The sequence below is a fragment of the Moschus berezovskii genome, chromosome 14 (genome assembly GCF_049115385.1).
Source record: "Moschus berezovskii isolate FMDL1 chromosome 14, NW_MosBer_1.0, whole genome shotgun sequence".
In the NCBI taxonomy this organism is placed as follows: domain Eukaryota; kingdom Metazoa; phylum Chordata; class Mammalia; order Artiodactyla; family Moschidae; genus Moschus; species Moschus berezovskii.
This window is the reverse complement of record NC_142473.1, coordinates 86,800,174-86,818,555: the sequence shown is the minus strand read 5'-3', so window position 1 is coordinate 86,818,555 and position 18,382 is coordinate 86,800,174. Positions and strand designations below refer to the sequence as shown.

Here is an 18,382-nt window from a genome sequence, read left to right as displayed (position 1 = left end):
CTAGTCCAAAGCACTTACTATTCTTTCAACATATCAGACATGTTCTTATATCAGGATCTTTATTTACGTATTAAAGGATCTGCTCTTCCCTTTTCTTGGAATGTGTTTTTCCAGATCTTGTCATGGCCCACTCCCTAATTCTATTTGATTCTCAGCTCAAATACTTGAAACAAGCCTTCCTCAACCCCTGAACTTCCTTACTTAAAATAGCTATTCTAACCTGTGATGCTGTCTATCACCTGACCCTACTTTTCCTGTCACAGGCCTTCCTGTCCCCACGTATTAAAGCCAGCGCTATATGTCCATCTATCTCATGCACAATGAAGCAACATCCAGGAAACCAGCAGTCCTGCGTTTTTCCTTTTGACTTACTATGTATTCAAGAAACATTTGTTTGGTGAATAAATAACAAATATTTGCTGATGCTTTATGCATTAGGTTTTACAAATCATTTCTACTCAATGTATGGATTTTTTTTCCACAGATATTTCTCTTGCAATTGTGTTAACCTACACTTAGATGTCAGGGTTTTCTATTAATTTATTCACAAAGCTTAAACTTGCTTTTCTCAGGGATAGCGAACACAAAAGAACAAGAATGTTATAAAACTTGATTGCCTGTGTCTTGCACAAAATATTTATACTTTCTAAATCTAATGAGATGAATTATTGATTAAACTCCATTTTTGCTTCTCAAGCCTTAAAAATCCTTAAATTTTTTTTTTCAGTTTCTCTCTTTAGTTTGTGAGTGTATTAAAGGCATGGACTGGGAATTATTCATTCTTTTAGTCCCAGGGCCAGAGTCAGACCCTGGTGAATAGAAGGTTTATAATAGATGTTCGTTGAAAAGGACAGAGGAGTGATTCAGGGAAATACAATAATTTAAGTACAGATTTATTTCTTTCTTCTGTAAAAATTGCCAAGGTTTTCATAAAAGTTTGTGATTCCCTATCTTCTTAATTAGTTGTCTTTTGTGTCCCAAATTTGATCTTAATTTAATTTCTCACGCTAACTCCCATCCTGCGTTTAAGTCTATTTCTAACCAACCCAGCTTCCCCATTTCTCACTGCAGATGGAGCGATATCTTAGAATGAATGCACCTTCTACAGGATCTATAAGACAGAGGAAACAGATGCTCAGGACCGGTCCACAAGGGTGAGGCCCAACTCAAACCAAGTGGTTGAGGTCTCACCATCACGGTTCTTATGCCATCAAATATGGGCTCGATGGAATCACAATGAAGAGAGAAAGTTACAGCTCTGCCTCAGTGATACTTATGCAGCCTGGAAGATTCTGGCATGGCGGTTTGGTAGGCAAGACAGCCTTTATTCCTTAAAATTAAATTTAAAGCGTGCTTTTTTTCTCCCTAGAGTGATAGTCACTGTAAAATGTTAAAATGACATTATCAGATGTAGTATTAATCACTCTATTTTATTTATGAAGCAAAACCACCATTTTGGTTACATGCTGCTGTATAACAACCCTCAAAAGTAAGGGACTTAAAGTAATAATAGTCATTTTATTGTTATCCCTCAGAGTTCTCGGAGTTGACAGTGCAGCCAGGCAGTTTTCACTCAGATACCTGCTGTCAGAGCTGAGGCTGGGATCAGCTGGAGTCTCACTCCCTCATGTGGTGGGTGCCTGGCAAGAAGACTCAGAGGCTTGTTGGCTGGAACACCTGGGACACCTTGCGTGTCTCTCTCTGACTCTCTGTGGTCTCTCCAGCAGGGCGACCTCAGAGTAGAGGGACTTCTTCCATGCTAATTCAGGCCCTGGAGTGCATTCTTGGGGGAGTGCTACAGGAAAGTGTACTGGGTTTTCTAAGAGCCTCGGGGATCACACAGCACCACTCTGGGATCCTCTGTTAGTCAAAGCCACCCCCTCAGTCCTCCAGGCTCAGGGGGAGGGCACCTCTTGATGAGGAAGTGGCAAGTCCTTCAAGAGCACGTGGGGACGAAATGTTGTCGCATCCATTCTTGGGAAACCTAACCTGCCACGGCTGCTGTTAATGTTTCGCTGACTCTCCTCCCAGGCATCAACTTCTTCATATTCTGTTTTATACAAGTGGATTTTAATGGTGAACACCATTATAAAACCTTATTTGTTTGTATTAGATCAATTGTTATATTGCAGGTTAGTAAAATGTCTTGTCACACAGTGAGTTAGCAGCAGACTTGAGCCAGATCTGAAGCCTCTTGAGGATAAATCTAGGTCTCATGCTGGTCCACGTGGAATAAACAAAGCAGAGGTCATGTGACGGTTCCTGTTGGAGCTATGGGATAGGGTGGATTCTGAGGTACTCAAGGAAGGATGTTAAGAGGATGTTTGGTAACCCATAGAAAAGCAGGTGGATTTTACACCTGCTTTTTAGCAATGTAGTTTGAAGGAATTGGTAACAACTGTCCTCAGAGATGCACTAACCACTGCATAAAATTTACATTATGGAATGCTACCCTGCAATTCAAATATTCCACTATAGATATCAAGTAACAACATAGATGGACCTCAGACTGCATTATTCTAGGTGGAAGAGGTCACAAAGACTGCATATGCCATGATTCTAGTTAAGGACACATTCGCAAAGGCAAATTTATGTGGAAAAATTATGGGTTATGAGGGGCAATGGGTTGGTGACTAGGTTAACTGCAAAGAAACTCAGGGAAATTTATCGTGGGTGACTATGGGAGTGGTTACCTGACTCTACATTTGATCAGATTCTTAGAGTTATACAGTAAAATGTATGCATCTTATGTTTGAAAATTAGGGAGAAATACTGTAGATGTTCTCATGGAGACAGCCCTTGAGAGCATCATGTCTCTGTAAGTCACTCCTGGTTCCCATGTGTTAGCTTCTGAAATCCAACTTGACTCTAATGACCTCCCTTTAGAGGAACCAGACTGTGGTCCTAGGCCCTGTGATCACCCTGTATTCATCTAAGTGTTAATAGTTGTTTGTACATGCAGGTCTTCTTCTGGTTGTTAGGATTTCCTATGACCCTGCAGCCATAGCCAAGGAAACACTCCAAGGTAAAACTGAAATTGAGTAAATATAATAAGCTTTACTTATATTCTGTATAATTTAATTATATTAAAACTATAAACCCTACTCTCAAGTTATTTTAGAGACATTTCTTTATTTGCTATTTACAAACACAATTCTGTGGAAAAGTAATTCTATTACATTTATTTTACAAATGAAGAGGTAAATGATTTCTCCAAGAGCACAGACAGAATGCATGGAGAATTCTGAACTTGAACCCATGTTAACGTAGTTTCCACTATTATTCCCTGACTTAGAGACCTAGAAATCTTTGAACGCCATTTGAGAGAACTTCTCTAACAGTTCAGTTCAGTTCAGTTCAGTCGCTCAGTCGTGTCCGACTCTTCGTGACCCCATGAATCACAGCACGCCAGGCCTCCCTGTCCATCACCAAATCCCAGAGTTCACTCAAACTCATGTCCACAGAGTCGGTGATGCCATCCAGCCATCTCATTCTCTGTCGTCCCCTTCTCCTCCCACCCCCAACCTTTCCCAGCATCAGAGTCTTTTCCAGTGAGTCAACTCGTCGCATGAGGTGGCCAAAGTATTGCAGCTTCAGCTTTAGCATCAGTCCTTCCAATGAACACCCAGGATTGATCTCCCTTAGAATGGACTGGTTGGATCTCCTGGCGGTACAAGGGACTCTCAAGAGTCTTCTCCAACACCACAGTTCAAAAGCATCAATTCTTCGGCGATCAGCTTTCTTCACAGTCCAACTCTCACATCCATACATGACCACGGGAAAAACCATAGCCTTGACTAGACGGACTTTTGTTGGCAAAGTAATGTCTCTGCTTTTTAATATACTATCAAGGTTGGTCATAACTTTCCTTCCAAGGAGTAAGCATCTTTTAATTTCATGGTTGCAATCAGCATCTGCAGTGATTTTGGAGCCCAAAAAAATAAAGTCTGACACTGTTTCCACTGTTTTTCCATCTATTTCCCATGAAGTGATGGGACCAGATGACATGATCTTTTTTTCTGAATGTTGAGCTTCAAGCCAACCTTTTAACTCTCCTCTTTCACTTTCATCAAGAGGCTTCTTAGTTCCTCTTCACTTTCTGCCATAAGGGTAGTGTCATCTGCATATCTGAGATTATTGATATTTCTCCCAGCAATCTTGATTCCAGGTTGTGCTTCTTCCAGCCCAGCGTTCCTCATGATGTACTCTGCATATAAGTTAAATAAGCAAGGTGACAATATACAGCCTTGACGCACTCCTTTTCCTATTTGTAACCAGTCTGTTGTTCCATGTACAGTTCTAACTGTTGCTTCCTGACCTGCATACAGGTTTCTCAAGAGGCAGGTCAGGTGGTCTGGGATTCCCATCTCTTTCAGAATGTTCCACAGTTTATTGTGATCCACACAGTCAAAGGCTTTGGCATAGTCAATGAAGCAGAAAAATAGATATTTTTCTGGAACTCTCTTGCTTTCTCCATGATCCAGTGGATGTTGGCAATTTGATCTCTGGTGCCTCTGCCTTTTCGAAAACCTGCTTGAACATCTGGGAGTTCATGGTTCACATATTGCTGAAGCCTGGCTTGGAGAATTTTGAGCGTAACTTTACTAGCGTGTGAGATGAGTGCAATTGTGTGGTAGTTAGAGCATTCTTTGGCATTGCCTTTCTTTGAGACTGGAATGAAGACTGACCTCTTCCAGTCCTGTGGCCACTGCTGAGTTTTCCAAATTTGCTGGCATATTGAGTGCAGCACTTTCACAGCATCATCTTTCAGGATTTGAAATAGCTCAACTGGAATTCCATCACCTCCACTAGCTTTGTTCGTAGTGATGCTTTCTAAGGCCCACTTGACTTCACATTCCAAGATGTCTGGCTCTAGGTCAGTGATCACGTTATCGTGACTATCTTGGTGTTGAAGATCTTTTTTGTACAGTTCTTCTATGTATTCTTGCCACCTCTTCTTAATCTCTTCTGCTTCTGTTAGGTGCATACCATTTCTGTCCTTTATCGAGCCCATCTTTGCATGAAATGTTCCCTTGGAAACTCTAATTTTCTTGAAGCGGTCTCTTGTTTTTCCTATTCTGTTGTTTTCCTCTATTTCTTTACATTGATCACTGAGGAAGGCTTTCTTATCTCTCCTTGCTAATCTTTGGAACTCTGCATTCAGATGCTTATATCTCTCCTTTTCTCCTTTGCTTTTCACTTCTCTTCTTTTCACAGCTATTTGTAAGGCCTCCTCAGACAGCCATTTTGCTTTTCTGCATTTCTTTTCCATGGGGATGGTCTTGGTCCCTGTCTCCTGTACAATGTCACGAACCTCCGTCCAGAGTTCATCAGGCACTCTGTCTATCAGATCTAGTCCCTTAAATCTATTTTTCACTTCTACTGTATAATCATAAGGGATTTGATTTAGGTCATATCTGAATGGTCTAGTGGTTTTCCCTACTTTCTTCAATTTCAGTCTGAATTTGGCAATAAGGAGTTCATGATCTGAGCCACAGTCAGCTCCTAGTCTTGTTTTTGCTAACTGTATACAGCTTCTCCATCTTTGGCTGCAAAGAATATAATCAATCTGATTTCGGTGTTGACCATCTGTTGATGTCCATGTGTAGAGTCTTCTCTTGTGTTGTTGGAAGAGGGTGTTTGCTATGACCAGTGCGTTCTCTTGACAAAACTCTATTAGCCTTTGCCCTGCTTCATTCCAGTATTTATGCATTACTCCATGGCTGAATTCTCTATTCCAAACAACTCTTTAGGATTGGCTGCTGCTTGTTTTCAAGCAGCAAGGTAAGCTTCTATACTCAATTGTTGTTTAGTCACTAGGTTGCATCCAATCCTTTACAACCTCATGGACTGTAGCCCACCAGGCTCCTCTGTCCACGGGATTTTCCAGGCAAGAATATTGGAGTGGGCTGCCATTCCCTTCTCCAAAGGGACCTTCCCGACCTAGGGGTTGAACTCATGTCTCCTGCACTGTTAGGTAGATTCTTTACTGCATTATACAATTTCAGGGAAAACTGTAATTCATGCAAAAGCAGTGTGGCAGCTACACCCAGTGATTTACTAAGCACAGATACATTAACAGACATTTCGAACAATTTTTTAAACATTGAGGAGTTTTAAGAAACTGCATATTAAATATCAAATATTAAATATCAGTAGGAAGTTAGGTGATACTTAGAAACACTATCATGATGTTCCTCTAAAAAGATTATTGAAAAAAATAGTCTAGGTGATGCTCCGATTAGGTACTAATTTCATCCTGTTCACTATATGTGAGCCTCTTATTAGAGGCACAGAAAAAACAAGGAGAATAATATGACCCTTCTTTAAATTATAGAAGAGACCAAAGCAAGTTAGTAAGATCCAAAGTTCATTTTAATATTTTCCCAGAATTTTACTTTTAATATTTCTAGCATAGCAACCCATGTCGGCAGTGATGTGGATAAAAACATAGGCTTTGGGTTAGGTTTTGATGGGTTTAGATCTTGAGTCATCCTCGTATCAGCTGTGTAATTGTAGAGCACCAGACTCCTTCAGAAACCCTCAATTCTCCAACAGCAAAATAAGAAAAGAACACTACCTACCTTGCACACAAACACACTTTTATGTATTACGCTCTTAGCATTTGCTGCAGAACATATATATAATAGCATGATTGCGTATGTTAAGTTTGGCAAGCATAAAGCCTTCACGGGCTAGGCTTGTAAAGTGAAGTTACCAAAGGTTTAGGAGGAAACTGATAGAGAATAGGAGGTAGCATAGATGGCTGTCTGTCCAAAGGATTCTGATTCAAATAAAAGGAATTAAAGTGCTATTCCTACACAAGAACAGATTCACATAAAATATTTAACAACTTGGGGTTTGCTGCTAAAACAGACCTGCAGGGTAAAGGCAAGCCACAAATAATTATTCACCTTCCATCTGTGGTGCAAATATGGGATTACTGTACTGAAAAAAAGAATGAGTTTAAGAAAAGGAGACTCTTTAAACACAAGTTAAAATATGTATTTCAAGGAATATTTTTTTAAAGAAAACTGGCGACATGAAACTACCAAATGAGGCAATTGTATGAGTGGAGCAGGAGCAGAGCGAAACTTATTGGAGGGTATAGAAAGTCTCAGTGACTTTATGGTGGGACAAAAGGCAAAGGGAAGAAGAAGCGCCAAGATTTCACAGCTCACACATAAAGCGCCACATATTGCACCCACCTTGCCAAATCAATGTAGAAACCATCATTCTATCCTAATAATGTTATAGCTGACACTAAGCAGGCCATGATAAACAGGTTTACTCATTGGTTTTCAATGCAATATCTCATTTAATTATTTGATAACATCTTGAGTTAGATCTAACTACAGTTTTTATTTTGTAGTCCCCTTTAGGTTCAGAGGACTTCTGTTAGGATTCATGATTTCTGGATAGCAAACAGTAGGGCTGATCTGCACCTCATCCCAGAGTCCAAGCTCTGTATGTGATGTTATGCTTTCCCCGCAGAATCACCTTTACTGGTTACATAAGTCTCTACTGGTCCAGTTACCCCACCACATACACTGTGCATATGAGTCTCAGTAACTACACTGTGAAACTCCAAACACTGGATTTGAACCAGTGGAACGAATGAGCAATTTTAAATTAAGCTAAATTTGATTTAAATTTAACTTAATTACAGTTAAATTTACTTATTTACATTTAAATACTTCGGCCACCTGATGTGAAGAGCTGACTCACTGGAAAGGACCTTGATGCTGGGAAAGATTGAAACCAGGAGGAGAAGGGGACGACAGAGGATGAGATGGTTGGATGGCATCACTGACTTAACGGACATGAGTTTGAGTAAGCTCAGAAAGATGATGAAGGACAGGGAAACCTGGTGAGCTGTAGACCACGGGGTCACAAAGAGTCAGACACAACTGAGGGACTGAACAACAACAATTTGATTTAAATTCAATTAAGACCATTTTGCTTAGGAATCACTCTATTTGAATCAGAAACTTGGCTTGCCATCAATACTTACATAAATATGAATCAAGTCAGTCAGTCCTAAAAGAAATCAACCCCGAATATACATTGGAAGGAGTGATTCTGAAGTTGAAACTCCAATAATTTGACCACCTGGTTTGAAGAGTTGACTTACTGGAAAAGACTCTAACTCTGAGGAAGATTGAAGGCAAAAGGAAAAGGCGGTGGGAAAGGATGAGAACATTAGATAATACAGATTCAATAGGCATGAATATGAACAAATTCTGGGAGACAGTGAAGGACAGGGGAGCCTGGCATGCTGAGGTCCATGGGGTCACAAGAAGTTGGACACAACTTAGCAAAACTGAACAACAATCAGTTCAGTTCAGTTCAGTTCAGTCACTCAGTTGTGTCCAACTCTCCGCGACCCCATGAATCACAGCACGCCAGGCCTCCCTGTCCATCACCAACTCCCGGAGTCCACTCAAACTCATGTCCACAGAGTCGATGATGCCATCCAGCTGTCTCATTCTCGGTCGTCCCCTTCTCCTCCCACCCCCAACCCTTCCCAGCATCAGAGTCTTTTCCAGTGAGTCAACTCGTCGCACGAGGTGGCCAAAGTATTGCAGTTTCAGCTTTAGCATCAGTCCTTCCAATGAACATACAGGATCGATCTCCCTTAGAATGGACTGGTTGGATCTCTTTGCAGCACAAGGGACTCTCAAGAGTCTTCTCTAACACCACAGTTCAAAAGCATCCATTCTTCGGCGATCAGCTTTCTTCACAGTCCAACTCTCACATCCATACATGACCACGGGAAAAACCATAGCCTTGACTAGACGGACCTTGGTTGGCAAAGTGATGTCTCTGCTTTTTAATATATTATCAAGGTTGGTCATAACTTTCCTTCCAAGGAGTAAGCGTCTTTTAATTTCATAGTTGCAATCAGCATCTGCAGTGATTTTAGAGCCCAAAAAAATAAAGTGTGACACTGTTTCCACTGTTTTTCCATCTATTTCCCATGAAGTGATGAGACCAGATGCCATGATCTTCGTTTTCTGAATGTTGAGCTTCAAACCAACCTTTTCACTTTCCTCTTTCACTTTCATCAAGAGGCTTTTGAGTTCCTCTTCACTTTCTGCCATAAGGGTAGTATCATCTGCATATCTGAGATTATTGCTATTTCTCCCGGTAATCTTGATTCCAGCTTGTGCTTCTTCCAGCCCAGCGTTCCTCATGATGTACTCTGCATATAAGTTAAATAAGCAAGGTGACAATATACAGCCTTGTCGCACTCCTTTTCCTATTTGGAACCAGTCCGTTGTTCCATGTCCAGTTCTGACTGTTGCTTCCTGACCTGCATACAGGTTTCTCAAGAGGCAGGTCAGGTGGTCTGGGATTCCCATCTCTTTTAGAATGTTCCACAGATTATTGTGATCCATACAGTCAAAGGCTTTGGCATAGTCAATAAAGCAGAAATAGATGTATTTCTGGAACTCTCTTGCTTTCTCCATGATCCAGCGGATGTTGGCAATTTGATCTCTGGTGCCTCTGCCTTTTCTAAAACCTACTTGAACATCTGGGAGTTCACAGTTCACATATTGCTGAAGCCTGGCTTGGAGAATTTTGAGCATCACTTTACTAGTGTGTGAGATGAGTGCAATTGTGCAGTAGTTTGAGCATTCTTTGGCATTGCCTTTCTTTGGGATTGGAATGAAGACTGACCTTTTCCAGTCCTGTGGCCACTGCTGAGTTTTCCAAATTTGCTGGCATATTGAGTGCAGCACTTTCACAGCATCATCTTTCAAGATTTGAAATAGCTCTACTGGAATTCCATCACTTCCACTAGCTTTGTTCATAGTGATGCTTTCTAAGGCCCACTTGACTTCACATTCCAAGATGTCTGGCTCTAGGTCAGTGATCACGTTATCATGATTATCTTGGTCGTGAATATCTTTTTTGTACAGTTCTTCTATGTTCTTGCCACCTCTTCTTAATCTCTTCTGCTTCTGTTAGGTCCATACCATTTCTGTCTTTTATCGAGCCCATCTTTGCATGAAATGTTCCCTTGGAATCTCTAATTTTCTTGAAGAGATCTCTTGTTTTTCCTATTCTGTTGTTTTCCTCTATTTCTTTGCACTGATCACTGAGGAAGGCTTTCTTATCGCTCCTTGCTATTCTTTGGAACTCTGCATTCAGATGCTTATATCTTTCCTTTTCTCCTTTGCTTTTCACTTCTCTTCTTTTCACAGCTATTTGTAAGGCCTCCTCAGACAGCCATTTTGCTTGTTTGCATTTCTTTTCCATGGGGATGGTCTTGGTCCATGTCTCCTGTACAATGTCACAAACCTCCGTCCATAGTTCATCAGGCACTCTATCTATCAGATCTAGTCCCTTAAATCTATTTCTCACTTCCACTGTATAATCATAAGGGATTTGATTTAGGTCATATCTGAATGGTACTGAAATCATAATCACAGGAAACTAGTTTTTCTGATCACATGGACCACAGCCGAATGTGGTCCACTGGAGAAGGGAATGGCAAACCACTTCAGTATACTTGCCTTGAGAACCCCATGAACAGTATCAAAGGGAAAAATGATAGGCTACTGAATGAGGAATTTCCCAGGTCGGTAGGTGCCCAGTATGCTACTGGAGATCAGTGGAGAAATAACTCCAGAAGGAATAAAGGGATGGAGCCAAAGCAAAACCAATACCCAGTTGTGGATGTGACCGGTGATAGAAGCAAGGTCCGATGCTGTAAAGAGCAATATTGCATAGGAACCTGGAATGTTAGGTCCATGAATCAAGGCAAATTGGAAGTGGTCAAACAGGAGATGGCAAGAGTGAACGTCGACATTCTAGGAATCAGTGAACTAAAATGGACTGGAATGGGTGAATTTAACTCGGATGACCATTATATCTACTACTGTGGGCAGGAATCCCTTAGAAGAAATGGAGTAGCCATCATGGTCGACAAAAGAGTCCGAAATGCAGTACTTGGATGCAATCTTAAAAACGACAGAATGATTTCTGTTCGTTTCCAAGGCAAACCATTCAATATTGCAGTAATCCAGGCCTATGCCCCAACCAGTAATGCTAAAGAAGCCAAAGTTGAACGGTTCTATGAAGACCTACAAGACCTTTTAGAACTAACACCCAAAAAAGATGTCCTTTTCATTATAGGGGACTGGAATGCAAAAGTAGGAAGTCAAGAAACACCTGGAGTAACAGGCAAATTTGGCCTTGGAGCACGGAATGAAGAGGGGCAAAGGCTAATAGAGTTTTGTCAAGAGAATGCACTGGTCACAGCAAACACCCTCTTCCAACAACACAAGAGAAGACTCTACACATGGACATCACCAGATGGTCAACACCGAAATCAGATTGATTATATTCTTTGCAACCAAAGATGGAGAAGCTCTGTGCAGTCAGCACAAACGAGACCAGGAGCTGACTGCGGCTCAGATCATGAACAACAATAACAGCAACAAAATATGAATAAATTACTCACCATCTTGTTCCGCACTATTTAAATGAAGATAAAAACTAACCAACCTCTGGAAATTGTTGAGATGTATCAATGAGTGGATATATATTCAAAGTGTCTAGAGCTATTATGGCAGTTGAGTAATGTAATAGTGTAAGCTTTTACTAGGATAGAAAAAACTGAATTAGCAGAGACAGAGCATCCCAGATATGTCATCTTGGACAAATCATTAAAATTTTCCTAATCTCCGTTTGCAAATATACAAAATTTTAAAACTAGAGAGATAGGGTCTCTGTTAGTTTGGGAAAGTTTACAATTTAATAGTTTTTAAATCTAGATAATTAATGTATTAGATCTTGTAGTTAGATATCAACAATCTTTAAATATGTATTAGCTATAATGAAACAAGCATGTGGTATGGACGACAGAGGATGAGACGGCTGGATGGCATCACCGACTCGATGGACATGAGTTTGAGTGAACTCCGGGCGTTGGGGATGGACAGGGAGGCCTGGCGTGCTGCAGTCCATGGGGTCACGAAGAGTCGGACACGACTGAGCTACTGGACTGAGCTGAACTGATAGAAACATTTCAGTTTCACTGCAATTTTTATTCCACTTCACACTCTTGTCCTTACTTTCACTTGCTACAGGACATCTCATGATTCCCAAAGAACACTGACGGACAATAGGATGGAAGTGACACAATTTGTCCTCATGTCCAACTCTGAATCCCCATGGACTGTAGCCCGCCAGGCTCCTCTGTCCATGGGAGTCTCCAGGCAAGAAGACTGGAGTGGGTTGCCGTGCCCTCCTCCAGAGGATCTTCCCAATCCGGGTTTTGAACCCGGGTCTCCTGCACTGCAGGCGTAGTCTTTACTGCCTTATCCACCAGGGAGGCCTCTTTACAGTTTACAAGGTCACCTCCTATAATGCTTGTGCTGCTCAGACGTTCTTTTCTGCAGCCTTTGCCACCCTGGAGAATTGCTTTTTGACATCAGCAGCCTGTGATCACTATGCAGCAGTGTGTGAACCCCTAAATTACACCACCACCATGACAGTACCTGTGCACACATCTGATCATGGGCTGCTGTTTGTGCTTCCATCCATGCTGGGAAAGCATTCTGTCTCTCTGTCTGTAGATCCAATGTGGTCCATCACCTTTTCTGTGATATTCCAGCCGTCATGGCTCTGTCTTGTTCTGATAGGCATGTAAGGGAGAGGGTTCCTGTTTATATAGCCAGCTTCAACATCTTTTTTGTTCTCTTGGTTATCTTCATATCCTACATATTCATATTTATCACCGTTCTAAAGAGGCACTCCTCTGCAAGGTACCAGAAGGCTTTATCCACCTGTGCCTCCCACTCACTGCAGTCTCATCTTCTATGGGGCACTCATTTTCCAGCACTTACAGCCCAGCTCCAGCCATTCAATGGACACTGAGAACATGGCATCTGTGTTCTATGGCAGGGCCATCCCCAAGATCAATTCTGTGGTCTCTAGCCTGAGGAACAAGGAAGTCAAGAGTGCCTTCAAGAAGGTTCTTCAGTAGGCAAAATTGACTCTAGGCTTGTGATTTTTGATGTCATAGGATTCATGGAAACCTTGTTTTATTTTTCTCAGGTCTTCTCCATGTACGCAATCCCATTTAAAGGCCACACTGAATTAAATTCCTGTGGGATATCTTTCTCAAGAAAAATTTATGTCCAGAATTATAAAACCTGAATGCAAATGGCTAAGATGAAGCACAGCATATCTTGTGTCCCACTTGTCAAAAACTTTGTCGCGGAGGTTTTGGACTAAATAACTCATCCTATGTGCATGTCCGCTACCACATGCCACTCTAAAGGTACATGTGAAACAGGCACACGTGAGCCCATGAACAGAGGTCCACGTACGTGCCTCACATGGATGCACATATACAGGAGTGTGAAATTTGCCATATATGATGGAATGTGCCTGGTTTTTTTATTTAAATAATTCAAGTAATTAATTGGAGTATCAAAACATCAATTTAAGTTTAATGTCTATTTCTTTTGTTGAATTTCATAAGTGTTGTAACACTGATAAATGTTATAAGTATCCTAAATTGAAAATAAAATCATAAATTTTAAATAAAATATTGGCTTTTTCACCAGCACATTTTATCTATAGATTCATAAGTATACAACATTAAGTTAATTTTTATGAGTTGACTGAGTCATTTTATACAATCAACATGTTCACATTAAATTTTCCAAAAGAATAGAAGAGCCAGAGTCCAATAAAAATGGAAAAAAACATTTTTAATTAGAAAATCACTGCATATAAGTTGTAAGTGATTGAAATTATTCTGAATGTTCTATACAAATACAAACATGACATATCTGTCAGTATGTTTCTCATCTTGGAACCATTTCTAATTATTATTTTAAACGATTCTTTAAGAACTATTTTAGGTTAAATAAAATTATCAAATTCTGAAAGAGATGGGAATACCAGACCACCTGAACTGCCTCTTGAGAAACCTGTATGCAGGTCAGGAAGCAACAGTTAGAACTGGACATGGAACAACAGACTGGTTCCAAATAGGAAAAGGAGTACATCAAGGCTGTATATTGTCACCTTGCTTATTTAACTTATATGCAGAGTACATCATGAGGAATGCTGGGCTGGAAGAAGCACAAGCTGGAATCAAGATTGCTGGGAGAAATATCAATAATCTCAGATATGCAGATGACACTACCCTTATGGCAGAAAGTGAAGAGGAACTCAAAAGCCTCTTGATGAAAGTGAAAGAGGAGAGTGAAAAGGTTGGCTTGAAGCTCAACATTCAGAAAACAAAGATCATGGTATCTGGTCCCATCACCTCATCGGAAATAGATGGAAAAACAGTGGAAACAGTGTCAGACTTTATTTTTGGGGGCTCCAAAATCACGGCGGATGCTGATTGCAACCATGAAATTAAAAGACGCTTACTCCTTGGAAGGAAAGTTATGATCAACCTTGATAATATATTAAAAAGCAGAGACATTACTTTGCCAACCAAGGTCCATCTAGTCAAGGCTATGGTTTTTCCCGTGGTCATGTATGGATGTGAGAGTTGGACTGTGAAGAAAGCTGATCGCCGAAGAATGGATGCTTTTGAACTGTGGTGTTGGAGAAGACTCTTGAGAGTCCCTTGTACCGCAAGGAGATCCAACCAGTCCAATCTAAGGGAGATCGATCCTGGGTGTTCATTGGAAGGACTGATGCTAAAGTTGAAACTGCAATACTTTGGCCACCTCATGCGACGAGTTGACTCACTGGAAAAGACTCTGATGCTGGGAAGGGTTGGGGGCGGGAGGAGAAGGGGACGACAGAGAATGAGATGGCTGGATGGCATCACCGACTCTGTGGACATGAGTTTGAGTGGACTCCGGGAGTTGGTGATGGACAGGGAGGCCTGGCGTGCTGTGATTCATGGGGTCGTGGAGAGTTGGACATGACTGAGCGACTGAACTGAACTGAAAATTATCAAAAATAGAACCAAATGTTTCTATGTAATATTGTGGCAGGCTGAAAATAGTCTGCCTAAAGATCCAAGGCTTAATTACTGGAATCTGTGAATACTAATTTATATGACAAGAAAAATGACTATTTAGAATGACTATGAAGAATTTTAATTTGAGAGGTTATCCTGAATTATCTCTGTATATCCTAAACCCTAAGGAAATCCCATGTATTATTGTAGGAAGGAGTTAGAGAGGATAGGCTTCTGGGAAAATGCAGGAAGAGAATACAGAAAGACAGGGAACATGGGTGCTTATCTAGGCAACAACTGCACAGGCAGAATCTGTCTGGTGTGAAAATTTGGGAACTCTGCACTCTGAAGCTTGCAACCTTCACAGGAAGATTTGGATGATACATTTTAGTTGATTTCAGCTCTTAGAGACCCATTTCCCACCCCTGTGGTGTTACAGGCAGCTGTGTTTGTGTTCTTAGAGCAGCTGGCAGCAACCAGGGTGCAAAAAGGACTCTCCTCGTCCCAATATTGGGAATTTGTGCCCTGCTTTCTGAATGTTGCTTCTAATCACAAAGTTGCAAACAAAGAGATAGGCAGCCATTGTTGCTGCAATAGAGATCTCCTCAAGAAAATTAGAGATACCAAGGGAACATTCCATGCAAAGATAGGCACTATAAAGGACAGAAATGGTATGGATCTAACAGAAGCAAAAGAGATTAAGACGAGGTAGCAAGAATACACAGAACTGAAATGAAATGAAAGTTGCTCAATCATGTCCAATTCTTTGTGACCCCATGACTATACAGTCCATGGAATTCTCCAGGCCAGAATACTGGAGTGGGTAGCTGTTCCCTTCTCTGGGGGATCTTCCCAACCTAGGGATACAACCCACGTCTCCATGATTGCAGGCAGATTCCTTACAATCTGAGCCACAAGGGAAACCCAACAATACTGGAGTGGGCAGCCTATCCCTTCTTCAGCAGCAATTCCCGACCAGGAATTGAACCAGGGACTCCTGCATTGCAGGTGGATTCTTTACCAATTGAACTACCAGTGAAGGCCAGAATACACAGAACTATACAGAAAAGATTTCAATGACCCAGATAACCATGATGGTGTGATCAGTAACCTAGAGCCTGACATCTTGGAGTGCAAAGCCAAGTGGGCCTTAGGAAGCATCACTGAGAACAAGGCTAGTGGAGGTGATGGAATTCCAGCTGAGCTATTAAAAATCCTAAAAGATGATGCTGTGAAAGTGCTGCACTCAATATGCCAGCAAATCTGGAAAACTCAGCAGTGGCCACAGAACTGGAAAAGGTCAGTTTTCATTCCAGTCCCAAAGAAAGACAATGCCAAAGAATGGTCAAATTACCGCACAATTGCACTCATTTCACACACTAGGAAAGCAATGCTCAAAATTCTCCAAGCTAGGCTTCAACAGTACACAATCCGAGAACTCCAAGATGTTCAAGATGGATTTAGAAAAGGCAGACAAACCAAATATCAAATTGCCAACATCCACTGGATCATAGAAAAAGCAAGAGGATTCCAGAAAAACATCTACTTCTGCTTCATTGACTATGCTAAAGCTTTTGACTCTGTGGATCCAAACAAACTAATGAAAACTTTTCAAGAGATGGGAATACCATACCACCATACCGGCCTTCTGAGAAATCTGTATGCAGGTCAAGAAGCAACAATTAGAACAATGGGCTGTTTCCAAATTGGGAAAGGAGTACGTCAAGGCTGTATATTGTCACCCTGCTTATTTAACTTATGTGCAGAGTACATCATGAGAAACGCTGGGCTGGATTAAGCACAAGCTGAAATAAAGATTGCTGAAAGAAATATCAGTAACCTCACATATGCAGATGACACCACCTTTATGGCAGAAAAAGAAGAGGAACTAAAGAGCCTCTTGATGAAGTTAAAACAGGAGAGTGAAAACGTTGGCATAAAACTCAACATTCAAAAGACTAAGATCATGGCATGCGGTTCCATCACTTCAAGGCAAATAGGTGGGGAAACATTGGAAACAATGACAGACTTCATTTTCTTAGGATCCAAAATCACTGCAGATGGTGACTGCAGCCATGAAATTAAAAGACGCTTGCTCCTTGGAAGTAAAGTTATGACCAACCTAGAAAGTATATCGAAAAAGTGGAGGCATCACTTTGCTAACACAGGTCTATCTAGTCAAAGCTATGGTTTTTCCAGCAGTCATGGATGGATGTGAGAATTGAACCATAAAGAAGGCTGAGCACTGAAGAATTGATGCTTTTGAACTGTGGTGTTGGAGAAGACTGTTGAGAGTCCCTTGGACTGCAAGGAGATCAGACCAGTCAATCCTAATGGAAATCAACCCTGAATATTCATTGGAAGAACTGATGCTGAAGCTGAATTCCAATACTTGGCCACCTGATGCAAAGAACTGACACATTGGAAAAGACCCCAATGCTGGGAAAGATTGAAGGCAGGAGGAGAGGGAAGGCAGAGGATGAGATGGTAGAATGACATCACTGACTGGATGGACATGAGTTTGAGTGAACTCCAGGAGATGGTGAGGGACAGAGAATGCCATGCAGGAGTCCATGGGGCTGCAAAGAGTCATACATGACTGAGTGACTGAGCAACAACCCCTTCAGCTGGAGTGATTTCCAAGGAATTAAAAAGATGTGTGTGTGTTAGTCACTCAGTCACGTTCAACTCTATGTGACCCCATGGACTGTAGCCTGCCAGGATCCTCTGTCCATGGGATTCTCCAGGCAAGAATACTGGAGTGGGTTGCCATTCTCATCTCCTGGGGATCTTCCCACTCCAGGGATTGAACCTGGGTCTCCTGCACTGCAGGCAGACGCTTCACCATCTGAGCCACCCAGGAGCTGCATTAAAAAATGCAGTGCTCTTTTTATTTGCTCACATTATTTTCTCTTTTTCCCCTCTTGAGAGCCCTAAATTAAAACCTAGGACATTCAAAAGTGACTTCCTATATGGGGACACTGGAAAGTGACCAGAGTTACCCAGGAAAAGTTCAGAAAAGACCTGAGAAGACCTTAAGTTTACATGCCAGGCTGATTCTTGGCATCCTACAACAATGAAAAAGTAGAAACAAGAAACAAAAAAAAATAACAGAAGGCACCAAACCCTGCGGAAAGAAGAGAATCTTACGTCCAGAATCGGTGGATTAAAGTGCTTAGTGTTAGACACTGATAACAACGGATCACTAGGCAAACAAACAAGAAAGCCCGTCCCATTCAAAGGGAAAAAATAAACAGAAACTGTCTCTGAAAAAGACAAAAACATTGAAACAGTTGTCTTTAAAATGCTCAAAGAATGGAAGGAAGATGTGCAAAAAGTCAAGAAAGCAACATGTGACCAAAATGGAAATCTCAATAAAGAAATAGAAAACCTAACAGGAAAAGCTATCCCTGAGGAAACCACATGTTACTC

At 41.3% G+C, this 18,382-nt stretch overlaps 1 pseudogene; it reads left to right on the top strand.

Moving 5' to 3' along the window:
- The first annotated feature begins 7,042 nt into the window (after positions 1-7,042).
- LOC129553741 (olfactory receptor 5B3-like) lies at positions 7,043-13,000 on the top strand (annotated as a pseudogene).
- Positions 13,001-18,382: the final 5,382 nt, after the last annotated feature.